At 34.7% G+C, this 12,628-nt stretch overlaps 1 pseudogene; it reads left to right on the top strand.

The window, feature by feature from the left end:
• Positions 1 to 498: 498 nt before the first annotated feature.
• LOC131852980 (forkhead box protein F1-B-like) overlaps positions 499 to 12,628 on the top strand; it is a 52,899-nt pseudogene continuing 40,769 nt past the window's right edge.

Below are 12,628 nucleotides of genomic sequence, written 5' to 3'. Positions count from 1 at the left end.
TTGGTTTACGCTTTATGGTAAATATTTGGTGTACGTCGTATAACTGTTTTATAGATCTAGTAAAATGTTTGGTTTAATTGTGCTAGGTCAAGAGCGGGCGTTCGACAGCCGTCCTTGCGACGGGTAAATATTATTGTCTAAGCGGGTTTTCCTCTTGGTATGAGTCGGGCTGGGGGTTCGCCAGTGCAACGACCTCCACCTATATGCTATGCCGGATCGATGATTTTAAGAAATTTGCATCTCTATTTTATGAGCATCGCAACATATCACAATAATAAGTAACCACCATCATAGCACTATTACAATGGACCGTATAATATCATAGCGCGAAGAAACTATTTGTTTCGGATTCAGGTCAGTTAGGTACTCACTGAAGTATCGCTTCGTAATATCTTGAAATAACACCTACCTATCACATCCAGTATTCATACCAAATCGCACTGAGAGGCATACAGAGGTGTACACATAATAAGTCCTGAACGCATTTGTATCTAATAAATGTATAGATACGGTATGGAGTGTCGGTTTGCCAATAAGCACGGGAGTGGAGGCGGGCGTGGATGTGAGTCGGTGGTGGCGGGGCGCTGGGCGGCGCGCGGCGCGGCGTCTCGGTGGGCGGCGCGCGCAGCGCACTGAAGCTCGACACGCGAATAGACGCGCACGCGCACGCACGCGCACGCATGAAGACCGAGGACCAAACCACTGAGGAGGCGGCGCGGCGCGCGCCCGCCACCAGGCGCCAAGAGAAACCACCCTACTCGTACATAGCTCTCATAGTGATGGCCATACGACACTCGCCTAATAAACGGCTAACATTAAGCGAAATATATGCCTTCCTGCAACAACAGTTCCCGTTTTTCCGTAGCTCCTATCAGGGCTGGAAAAACTCGGTACGGCACAATTTGAGCCTGAACGAATGTTTCGTGAAGCTGCCGAAAGGTCTCGGGCGGCCAGGAAAGGGCCATTATTGGACAATCGACCCGTCATCGGAATTCATGTTCGAGGAGGGGTCTTCGAGACGACGACCGCGCGGGTTCCGTCGCAAGTGCCAGGCGTTGAAGCCCCAATTCGGGGGTGGCGGATACTTGTACGGAGGTGGAGTACCAGCGCTACCACCAACTCAGCCGACTGGTTACGACCTGGCTAGCGGCAGCAGTGCCGGCGGCAGCGGCGGCTCGTCGATCGATTACGGGGCATGTGCATATACGCACACCAGCTCGGCGGGCCAACAATTGGCATATGGAACAGAATATTGTAATTACGCATCTATGAGCGACCGCGATTGGCCACCTCCATATGGTGGCGTAGAACCTGGTTATCGGCCGCCGCCCTCGTCGCCGCCTTCACATCACGACTTGTCTGAACTGATACCCAATTACCAGTACGCCGTCGCTAATGACCATGGTAAGTTTCTAAATTCTTATTAGATTTTCTTTTCTACTAGGCATACTTTTTTAATTTATAATCACGAAATTACTTTAACGGTAACGTTGTACACTGACGAAAAATTAGTGAAAGGTCAAAATCGAGTTACTTAGAACATTGTGGTGAATTTACTACGGTTTTTGGATCTAACAAATGATATTGCTGGCAATCTATCTGGACATAAATAATAATGCACTGAGACTTTTTTACTAACACCCTTTTTATCATCATCAGAGGTTGATATTTAGGCGATGGTCTTACAGTGAGACATGTACCATACCTATATGACTGATAATTTTAATGTTATTCAAATAATAACGGGCCTTATCTACATATTATCATTTTAAAATTAAATATATTTGTATACAAGTTGTGTGTCCGAGTAAGAAACTGCGTTTAGATACAAGTTTTTTTTTATAAAGCATAATACGCATATTCGATCAATCATATTTCTCTAGAGGTAGGTATATACAGTTGGTAACCGCAGGTAGAAGGTGTTATTTTATTTATAGACGACATCCCCTTATTTATTTATATAAAATGTAATATCCAATAAATTGTGGTACAAAAGGCGGACTTAATGCTTCAGGCATTCTTTACCAGTCAACTTTTTTCTATAATTATATAATAATCTTATGATAAATGAAAAATTTACTTCTTACTAGTATTATGAACGCGACAGTTTGTGCGTATGGATGAATCGATGTTTGTTATACTTTCGCGCAAAAACTACTGAACGGGTTTTAATGGAACTTTATAGTTTAAATAGCTATAGATCAAAATAATAAATTTGATTGAGGTTTACTCCAGCACAGCTGTAACATATATACCTATGTCGTTAATGTTTTTGTTATTTTACTAATATAATAACCATACAAAATCTGTTTCTTTGTTTGATATTATTATAATTTCTTTATCATAAAATCAGAGAAAGAAATAGTTTTTGCCTTGTTATGATTTTACTATTTTATTACATATAAAGGAACAGAACATTTGATGTCTCTGTAGTCAATTCTAATGATTACTTTTAAAACTAGCAAAAAAAAAAGACAAATATAGGAACATAAGCGATAATAGCTATAATATATATATATTATCTTTGTCTGTTAATTATTTGGTTTAACTGTTTACATTAATTTATTTATTACAATTTGTGTGCACTGTTTGTTGGTTACTTGTGTATATAATTTGTTAATTTACTGAATAGTTTTTCTAATTGGTTTTGCTGAACTTAATTTGGATATTAATAACCAGATTTGAAACATTAAAAAAGCTATTAGTTTATTTTTAAAAAAGTAATATCATATATTTTTTTAGAGTGAAACTGTAGGTCACTGCTTAACTAGCTGTACCTACAGTTTCACTTTTAGAATGCTTTTGCTCTTCTTATTGTTGATCAATCTAACTCGTGTAACAAATAATTATTGTAACCATATGTTAGATGCAAAGTATAACCTCCGTTATTTGATGTTATCCTGGTACCAAAGGTACATAGATACACTAGGCAACGGCAACTTCGTAGTATTGAATCCTTTCGGTTTAGAATAAAATTATCAAACTAAAAATGGAAGCGTTCTCTATTTGTCTTTATGATACGATACGTAAGAAATTTTCATCTTAATAATCTATTTATATTTTTAGACTCTTATAGTTTTACACTTTTGAAAAGATTAGATTTTGTGTGATCAGGCAAAACAATCTATCTAATATATCTGCGATTCTAATAATAACTGATGCATCAAACCTTTCATGTAATCATATTTGCAGACTTTTAAATATTGGGTTTACATTCACAGATCCCATTATTTAATGGTCTGTATTTTTGAAAGTTTCAACTTATTCCGAAAAGTGAGTATATACTATAGAGGTAGGTATTCATTAGATTAGATTGAAAACAAAACACATCCTGTAGGTGAAACTTTAACCAGGTGTGTTTTGTTTAATATATAATTTCACTGGATGTATCAAATAACGATTGTAATAATATATTTATTTTCGTTATTAATAACGAGATTCTGTAATGCTATTTTTTTTTAAAGTAATATCATATTGTACCGAGTGTCAGGTCAAAATCATGTAGCCTTCAAATAATAATGTTTAATCCTATATATAGTATTAGGTGTTTATATAATCTTACGAATAAATATGCAGTAATATAATAAGACTCGCCCAGTGCATCTTGGATTCCGATGTACCAATATTATCTCTGGTTTATTTCAGCAGCTTTTGTGCGCTGTATTTGAGCTGTAGGGTGCGATTAGGCAATCAAATTAAAGATTATTATCGTGTAATATCTGATAATAAACTAATAATAAATTAATGTAATGTCATAATTTCATGTTGTTTGTCATTCCAATTATATAAAAACAATCATTATTACATAGTATAAAACAAAGTCGCTATCGCTGTCTGCCCCTATGTATGCTTAAAATTTTAAAACTACGCAACGGATTTTTAGCGCTTTTTAATAGATAGAATGATTCAAGAGGAAGGTTTATATATATAATATATGTAGGTACACCCGTGCGAAGCTAGGGCGAGTAGCTAGTATATAATAAATGTAGAAGATATCTATGATTGAGATTTGATATATATCATTATAGACTGTATGAATGTTGCCTGACTGATTGCACTTCAGTTCTTATAACTGTGTGACGCTTACGGAACGCTTTATGCATCGACTACTCTATGACCTAAAAATGCAGTTTCCCTTAAGTTGTACCAGCAGTGATATTAACTCCTTATATTTTATACTGTGTAGTTTTGAATTTTATTAATTTAAACATTTGAATTATCTTTAGAAATTAATTTATTACGTAATTGCGTCATACAATCTGTTTTAGTCCACACAATTCCTCTATGGGTCCAGCGTCCATAGGCTATGTCTGTAGTAATATATTATTTAAAGTAATTTTAATTAAGACTAACACATTACATTACACATATACAACCTTTTCTCAGCTAGTTTTCCATTCAAAGTAGGTATTTATATAGAAGAAAGTTGACAGCACAATACTTAGATTAGAATACGAAGTAACATGAAAACCTGTTTATAACTATTGTGCAATAAAAGGTGTATCTTCGAGTGCATCGTAGACCTTTTTTATTTGATGAAATCCTGGTGTTTAGCCTCCAAGGAAATGCATCGGTGCATAGCGTTTACAGCGTCGTCATGCATGTTGTTTTGATTTAGTCTTTACTTAAATCTTAGCTCAAATACTTCTAATTAAGTGATATAATTTATGCTATCAAATAATATTATTTATAATATAATTATTTGTTACTTAATAGTATTTTCCTCCCGATTAAAAATGCTATTTTTTATTGGAAAAACCTACACCTGTGGCATATATCATGCACTCTGAGTAGTTACTTACAGTACTATAAAGTTATACATTTTTGTTTTGAGGTAATCGTAGCCCGTATATTTTTGCAGTATTTACCATATTCCATGGACTTTAGATAGTTTGCTTTCAAAGAGAAAAGAGATGGATTGAGAAAGGGATGGATATAACAATATTTAGTACGTACTACGTAACACACTGAACTCTTACTTTCAGTATGCTCTGTTTCATTCTATCATTTCAGCTGCATGTAGCTCTCATAATACATATGTGTTTCCTGAAAGTGCATCGCGGACGTCTGTTATTTGATGAAATCCTGGTGCTGGATTTTCATGGAATTGTGTTGGTGCATAGCGTTGGCTATTGAATTTACTTACTTTAAATTTGTCTAAATTTTATATTAATTATTGTTATCCCCCACATATTTCGATTTTAATTATTTTTACCCCCTTATGCCAAGTCTCTCGTTAACTTATTTTGTGGATAGTGATTTTTATTCCGTACGCGGCATTTAGGAAGCGACGGACTATTGCACATGATTATTTATAATATAATTATTAATTATAAATAATAATGTGCAATAGTAGTATTATTATTAATTAGCTGGCCCATCACTCCTTGTTTTGTTGTACAAATTAAAACCGCTATTAACAAATAGAGGTTAATGGTAGAAAAGTGGAAATTTAGGATTACATGTATATGTATCAATTTAATACCGGAAGTAAAAAAAAAATTGTTCAATATATAAACAAAATTACTACGTGTTTATAATTGATTAGTATGAAAAATAGATGTTGGTCGATTCTCGGACCTACCCAATATGTACACAAAAATGGATAAAGCCGTTTCGAAGGAGTTTGGCAACAAACACAGCGACACGAGAATTTTATATGATTAGATTTAATATTATATTATTAGATAATAATAATAGAAATATTATAATATGACTAAGTTATTGCTATATTGTTGCAAACACAAAGTTAAATGTTTAATTTGTTCTAGATTAACTCACTCTTTGCTAGAAAAACGGTATGATTTCACATCTGCCACGGTCACATTTATATACTTTATTAGGTATACGTACAGTAGTCTGAGATTATAAGTCGTCAAGTTGTTGATATTTTCTTAGTACATAACAAAAAACAGTGATTTATCCTGTCTTTGTAGTTTCAATTAGTCTCGCAGTTTTTTTCGCTTCTTTCCTGAAGTTTAATATTCTAAATCTATGTCCTCTATGCCTTCCCGACAAATATGTCAGAATTCTGTTATTTCTTTCTGAGGTTTATACCTTGTCTAATAGTAATACCCAGATGAAGATGTTAGTTCGTATAAATTAAACTAGATGGCGCCACAGAGAAAATTAGTTCTCGCTACCTTTTCGTTTTTGTTGTTTGCCATATGTCTTTGAAGAAAAACATTAAATTGAGTTTTTTCGACAGTAAGCTTGAGTTTTTATTTGAACCAAATTAGTGCAGTGCTGACATCTGGTGCCGAAACCCGGGAAAAACAGTTTTAAGAACTTAGAAAATAGTGAGTAAAGTGAACAATCAGTGTAAAAAAGAAAGTGTTGTGATCAGTGATAAAGACTTAGAAAAATTTGGATTAAAATTACACTTAGAATAATTTTCGTTAAAAAACACTTAGAAAATTTCAGTGAAAAATAAAACACTTAGAAAAATTACAGTGTAAAAAACACAGAATAATTTGCACTAAAAAACACTTAGAAAATTTCTGTGTAGTTTGAAACTTTGAACTTAGTAAATAGTGAACAATTTTAGACACTTGGTAAAATTTGATGTCTTCTATCTTTGACTTTGAAAATTGCTGAACTATATCTTAGAGAAATTTAATGTTGTTTCTAGCAGTGATTATCATACTAAGACTTTGTTAACGATTATTAAAACACATGAACAATTAAAAATAAAGATCGCTTAATAATAACTCAAGTGCATTATTCGTGTTCAAGTGCATTATTCGATACTAAGTTTTCAAAATGGAGTCAAATTGTTTGAAACAAGAAGATCAATTAGAACATTTGAAAAAAGCATTCAGAAATTACAAAAAATCACCTAAAGAGAGAATTACACAATCGTTTATTGAAGCTAGAATGGATCATTTAGAGAAATTATATACAGTCTTCTTTAATCAACATACAGAAATTATTGCCAAGATTACAGCCGAAGATAAACAAAGACTACTGTATTTTAGAAATGAAATGTTCGATGATTTTGAAGATGTTTATTTGGAATACAAGGTTAAATTGATGGACGATCTTAAGCGAATTCTACCAACAACCTCTGTGGCATCAAAGCAGAGTAATAGTACAGTTACTCAGCCCACTACATCATCGTGTGAGGTGAGGCTACCCCAAATCAATTTGCCCTTATTCTCAGGCGGATACGAAGACTGGCAGGCCTATCATGACATGTTCGTCTCTCTCATTCATGAAAATGGAAATCTAAGTGCTGTACAAAAGCTGCATTATTTAAAGAGCAGCCTATCCGGAGAGCCAGCTAGTCTGCTTAAAAATTTGTCAACCACAGAGAACAATTATACAGAAGCATGGAAGCAATTAATTACAAGATATAACAATTTAAGATATAATACAAATGAGATAATGAAGAAACTATTTACACAAAGAAATATACTGACCGAGTCGGCAACTGGTTTAAAACAATTATTGGATACAACCAACTCGTGTCTGAAGTCCTTAAATAATTTAGGCATAAAAATTGAAAACTGGGATGTCATCATCAATTATCTAATTGTCTCTAAACTTGATCAAGAATCACGGAAGCAGTGGGAAGTATATGTAAGCCAATCTGATTCTGATACATTGCCAACTTGGTCAGATCTAACCAAATTTTTAGAAACACGCTTCAGGACATTAGAAATGATTGCTCCACATAAACAAATAATCAAACAAAAATCTTTTCATTCTGCAATTGAAAATGTAGCAACCAATACACGTAATAGTATCTGCACTATGTGTTCCAGACCACACATGTTATATCAGTGCAAACAATTTGGCAACCAGTCTCCTGAAGAAAGGACAGAGTTTGTACAATCAAAGAGACTGTGTTTCAACTGTTTGGCACATAATCATTCTGTTAAGTTTTGCCGTCAATCAACTTGCTGTCGACGTTGCGGCAGACGACATCATTCCTTGTTGCACCTTGAGAGAAAAATAGAATCAACTCCTAACGAAAGCAAGGAGCCAAATGAGCAAGTTACTAATGAAAAGGAAACTAAAATATCAACTCATTTTGCACAAGAAACACAAGGCGAAATATTATTAGCAACAGCTCTAGTGAAGATTAAATCAAGCAATGGATATTGTCAAATTGTACGAGCGCTAATTGATCAAGGTTCCGAGGCATCATTCGTGAACGAAGCTACAGTGCAAGCTTTGGGCCTTAAAAGATCTGCCGTAAACGGTCTTATAAGTGGAGTGGGTGATGGAAAGACTCGCACGAAAAGTATGGTGTCATTCGTACTAGGATCACGCTTTAATTCACTTTCCATACCTGTTAACGCATATGTTTTGAGTACATTGACATCTTTTCTACCTAATAATTCAACTTTGATCACGGACTGGCCAGAACTTGAGAATTTATCACTGGCAGATCCTCAGTTTGGAGTACCTAGCAAAATAGACATTATTTTGGGTGTTGACATACTAACTAAAATAATTTTAAATGGTCTTAAAAAACATCCAGGTGAACGTAGTCTAATTGCACAAAATACGCAATTAGGCTGGATACTATCGGGAAGAATTAATAATATTAATCAATCAAATCCTAGAATTATCAATCTTCATCTACAAGTGAAGGAAGATCAACTCTTAGCCAAGTTCTGGGAAATAGAGAGAGGGCCAGAAAGTATAGAAAAGAAAATTACAAAAGAAGAAAGGTCATGTGAAGACTTTTTTGAAAAAACGACAACCAGAGACCATAACGGACGGTATATGGTAAAACTACCTTTTAAAGAAGAAAATCCACAATGTTTTAAAGGTGAAACTAGAAACATTGCATTACGGAGATTTCAACTATTAGAAAAGAAATTGAAAAGGGATCCAGACTTGTATGAAAAATATGTAAACGTCATCGAAGATTATATTATACAAGGTCATATGGTAGAAATTACTGAACAAAAGAATAGTTCTAAAGCAGTTTATCTCCCCCATCATGCAGTTGTAAGGGAGGATAAAGAGACAACCAAAGTACGATGCGTTTTTGATGCATCCTGCAAGGGAAGCAATAATGTTTCTCTGAATGATTGTTTTTTGATAGGTCCTAAACTACAACAAGACTTGAGGCATATTTTAATGAGGTGGAGAAAACATACTTACTGTATTGTAGCTGACATTGTACAAATGTACCGACAGATTCGTGTGCATAATGATGATACAGACTGTCAAAGAATTTTATGGAGATCAAATTCAAATCAGCCAATAAAATGTTATAAACTAGTAAGACTTACCTTTGGCACTGCTTGCGCACCATACCTTGCTGTAAAATGTCTACAACAATTAGCTATTGATGAGCAGTCTAAGTATCCAATAGCAGCGAAGATAACATTACACGATTTTTATATGGATGATTTACTGTCTGGTAGTGAAACAGAAAAGGAAAGTATTGAAATTTATGAACAATTAAAAGAATTGATGTTGGCTGGAGGATTTCATTTACAAAAATGGTGTACTAATAGTGAGAAATTGCTAAATCATATTAAAACTGACAAACAGAGATCAGATCAGTCAGTGGTATTTAAAGAAAATAACATGATAAAAGTACTAGGGATCTGTTGGAATAAAGATACTGATAATTTTGAATATACACTTGAGTTGCCAGTATCAGAAATGCCGATTACAAAGCGAAAAGTATTATCTGATATAGCCAGATTGTATGATCCCTTGGGATGGATCGCGCCAGTGATTATTACTGCTAAAATATATATTCAACAATTATGGAAATCTGGCTTGGCTTGGGATGATGATCTCTCACCTGAATTGTTGAAAATGTGGCTCGACTTTCGAAGGGATTTAATCAACGTTAAAGCTATAACTATCCCAAGATGGCTGCAAGTAAAAAGAACGGATGAAGTAGAATTACACGCATTCTCAGATGCTTCACAAACAGCATTTGCTGCTGCTATATATATCAAAATTAAAAACGAATCAGGCTATGCTATAGTACATTTGATAACAGCGAAGACAAGAGTTGCGCCCGTAGAGAAGGAAGTATCAATACCAAGACTAGAGTTGTGCGCAGCACTTCTTGCTACGCAATTAATGTTTGAAGTATCACAAGTTATGAGTATTGCAAGGGAAAATTTATACGCTTGGTCGGATTCTACTGTGACTCTAGCGTGGATTCGTGGTGAGCCAAGTCGTTGGACGACGTTTGTGAGCAATAGAGTATCAGAGATATTGACTATGCTAGATCGAGACAAATGGAACTATGTCAATACTAAGCACAACCCTGCTGACTGTGCCTCAAGAGGACTTTCAGCAAAGGAATTAAGCAATCACAAATTATGGTGGTATGGGCCAGATTGGCTAAAGGAGATAAAGGAGTATAAAATAAGTAAGCCAGAAGATTTTGTAACTACAGAGGAACAAAGGCCTATTAAAGCTATGACTATTGAAGTGAGAGTAGAGGAAGATTTTTTGTGTACAAGATTTTCAAGTTTACAGAAAATGTTGAGAGTATTATCTTATTGCAAAAGAGTATCATTATGGAAAATACCAAAAGAATTAAGGGTAATTCCAGAATGTATAACATCAGAAGAAATGGAAAAGATTTTAGAATTATGTGTAAAGGAAACGCAAAATATATATTTTAAGGACGATATTCAACAGCTAAAATTAAAAGGATCTACATCTAAATCCAGCAAATTGCATACTCTTTGTCCCATTTTTGACGAAAATGGTATTCTCAGAGTCGGTGGTCGCATCATGCATTCTCAAGAAAGTTTTGATAAAAAACATTCTATGATATTGCCCGCTACAAGTCATCTCACAAAACTAATAATTTTGGATGCACATATAAAAACATTGCACGGAGGACCATTATCGATGCTTCATTATTTAAGATCAAAGTTCTGGATATTAAGAGCGAGAGAACACGTTAAGAAGAGCTACAGAAATTGTACTGTATGTATTAGATATTCGCGACAGCAAAGAAATATCTTTATGGGCCAACTCCCGTCAGTAAGACTGAAACCTGAAAGAGCATTTAAATCTACAGGTGTAGATTTTACAGGATATATAAAAATCAGATGTGCCCCAGGTCGCGGTTTAAAGTCATATAAAGGCTATATTTGTATTTTTATTTGTATGGTTACACGCGCAATTCATTTAGAAGCAGTTTCTAATTTATCAGCTGAAGGCTTTATAGCAGCTTTTAGAAGATTTGTATCTAGAAGAGGTTACTGTAAGGATTTATACAGTGACAATGGCACCAACTTTATTGGTGCCGATAAGGAATTAAGAGCAATGTTTAATAAAGCAGTATCAGATTTTCCAAAAGAAGTTTCCTCGTTATTGGCCAATGAAGGGACCACGTGGCACTATATACCACCCCAAGCTCCTAATTTTGGGGGGCTTTGGGAGGCCGGCGTGCGCTCCACAAAGGGGCACCTAAAACGAGTTATAGGAGAGACTACACTGACATACGAGGAGCTATCTACCGTACTTACACAAATAGAGGCATGTCTGAACTCTCGACCACTGTCTCAATTGAGTGATAGTCCAGACGATCCTTTACCACTTACTCCCGGTCATTTCCTGGTTGGAGAACCCCTGACCCTTATTCCAGATGAAGATTACTCTAAAAAGCATGTCACGGGCCTTCAACGTTGGAAATTGATTCAAAAAATGTTAAATGATTTTTGGAAGAGATGGTCTGACGAATACCTTGTAACATTAAATCAACGATTTAAGTGGACTATGAAAAGAAGTGAACCGGAGAATGGTGATGTTGTTATAATTAAAGATCAGAATCTACCACCAGCCAAGTGGCTACTTGGTGTAATTGTCGAGAAGCACACAGGGAAAGACAACATTACTCGTGTTGTTACAGTAAAAACAAAAAATGGTTATCTCAAAAGACCGTGCAATAAACTATGTTTCCTGCCTAAATCTGAGATACTCAATGATATGGATATTTAGTTTATTTTTATGTTAGCGTTTATTTTAGTTATTTTATTTGCTATGTAAACTTGCATATTTTAGTTAATAGTTTGTTTATATTTGTTTTCTTACTTTGTTACGGTGGGCGGCCATCATATTATTGTATAATTTTAAACTTTGGTTAATTTTCTATTATTATATAAGAACTAGTTCTTGGTGGGCGGAATGTCTAATAGTAATACCCAGATGAAGATGTTAGTTCGTATAAATTTTTGTTGTTTGCCATATGTCTTTGAAGAAAAACATTAAATTGAGTTTTTTCGACAGTAAGCTTGAGTTTTTATTTGAACCAAATTAGTGCAGTGCTGACATACCTTAAAAACAATCCATGCGATAGACTTCATACCGGTCGAATTTTTTATAGCTCATCTTGCAATAGTTTCTCCTTGGTAAGTCGATATGAATTAAGAATTCTCTTCTAGAAGTCTTCCCGTTTCATTCTTCCTGCTTCCTGTTACTTGTGTGTCTGTGTTGTTGTGTCTATGTGTTACAATAGTATTTATAATATCTGAATGCATTTCATAGTGTGCATTTTATATCTCTGTTAGTTGATGAAGTCCTAGTGTAAACGTTTCGCGGAAATGCATCGATGTTTTTAGGTATCACTACGCCTTAACGCGATACTCTCTTTGTAATGTTTATAAACAAGCTCACCATTTAGTGT

This window comes from Achroia grisella, unplaced genomic scaffold (assembly GCF_030625045.1).
Source record: "Achroia grisella isolate CSIRO2021 unplaced genomic scaffold, CSIRO_AGI_Agris_v1 utg874, whole genome shotgun sequence".
Lineage (NCBI taxonomy): Eukaryota > Metazoa > Arthropoda > Insecta > Lepidoptera > Pyralidae > Achroia > Achroia grisella.
This window is presented reverse-complemented; position numbering and strand designations above follow the sequence as displayed.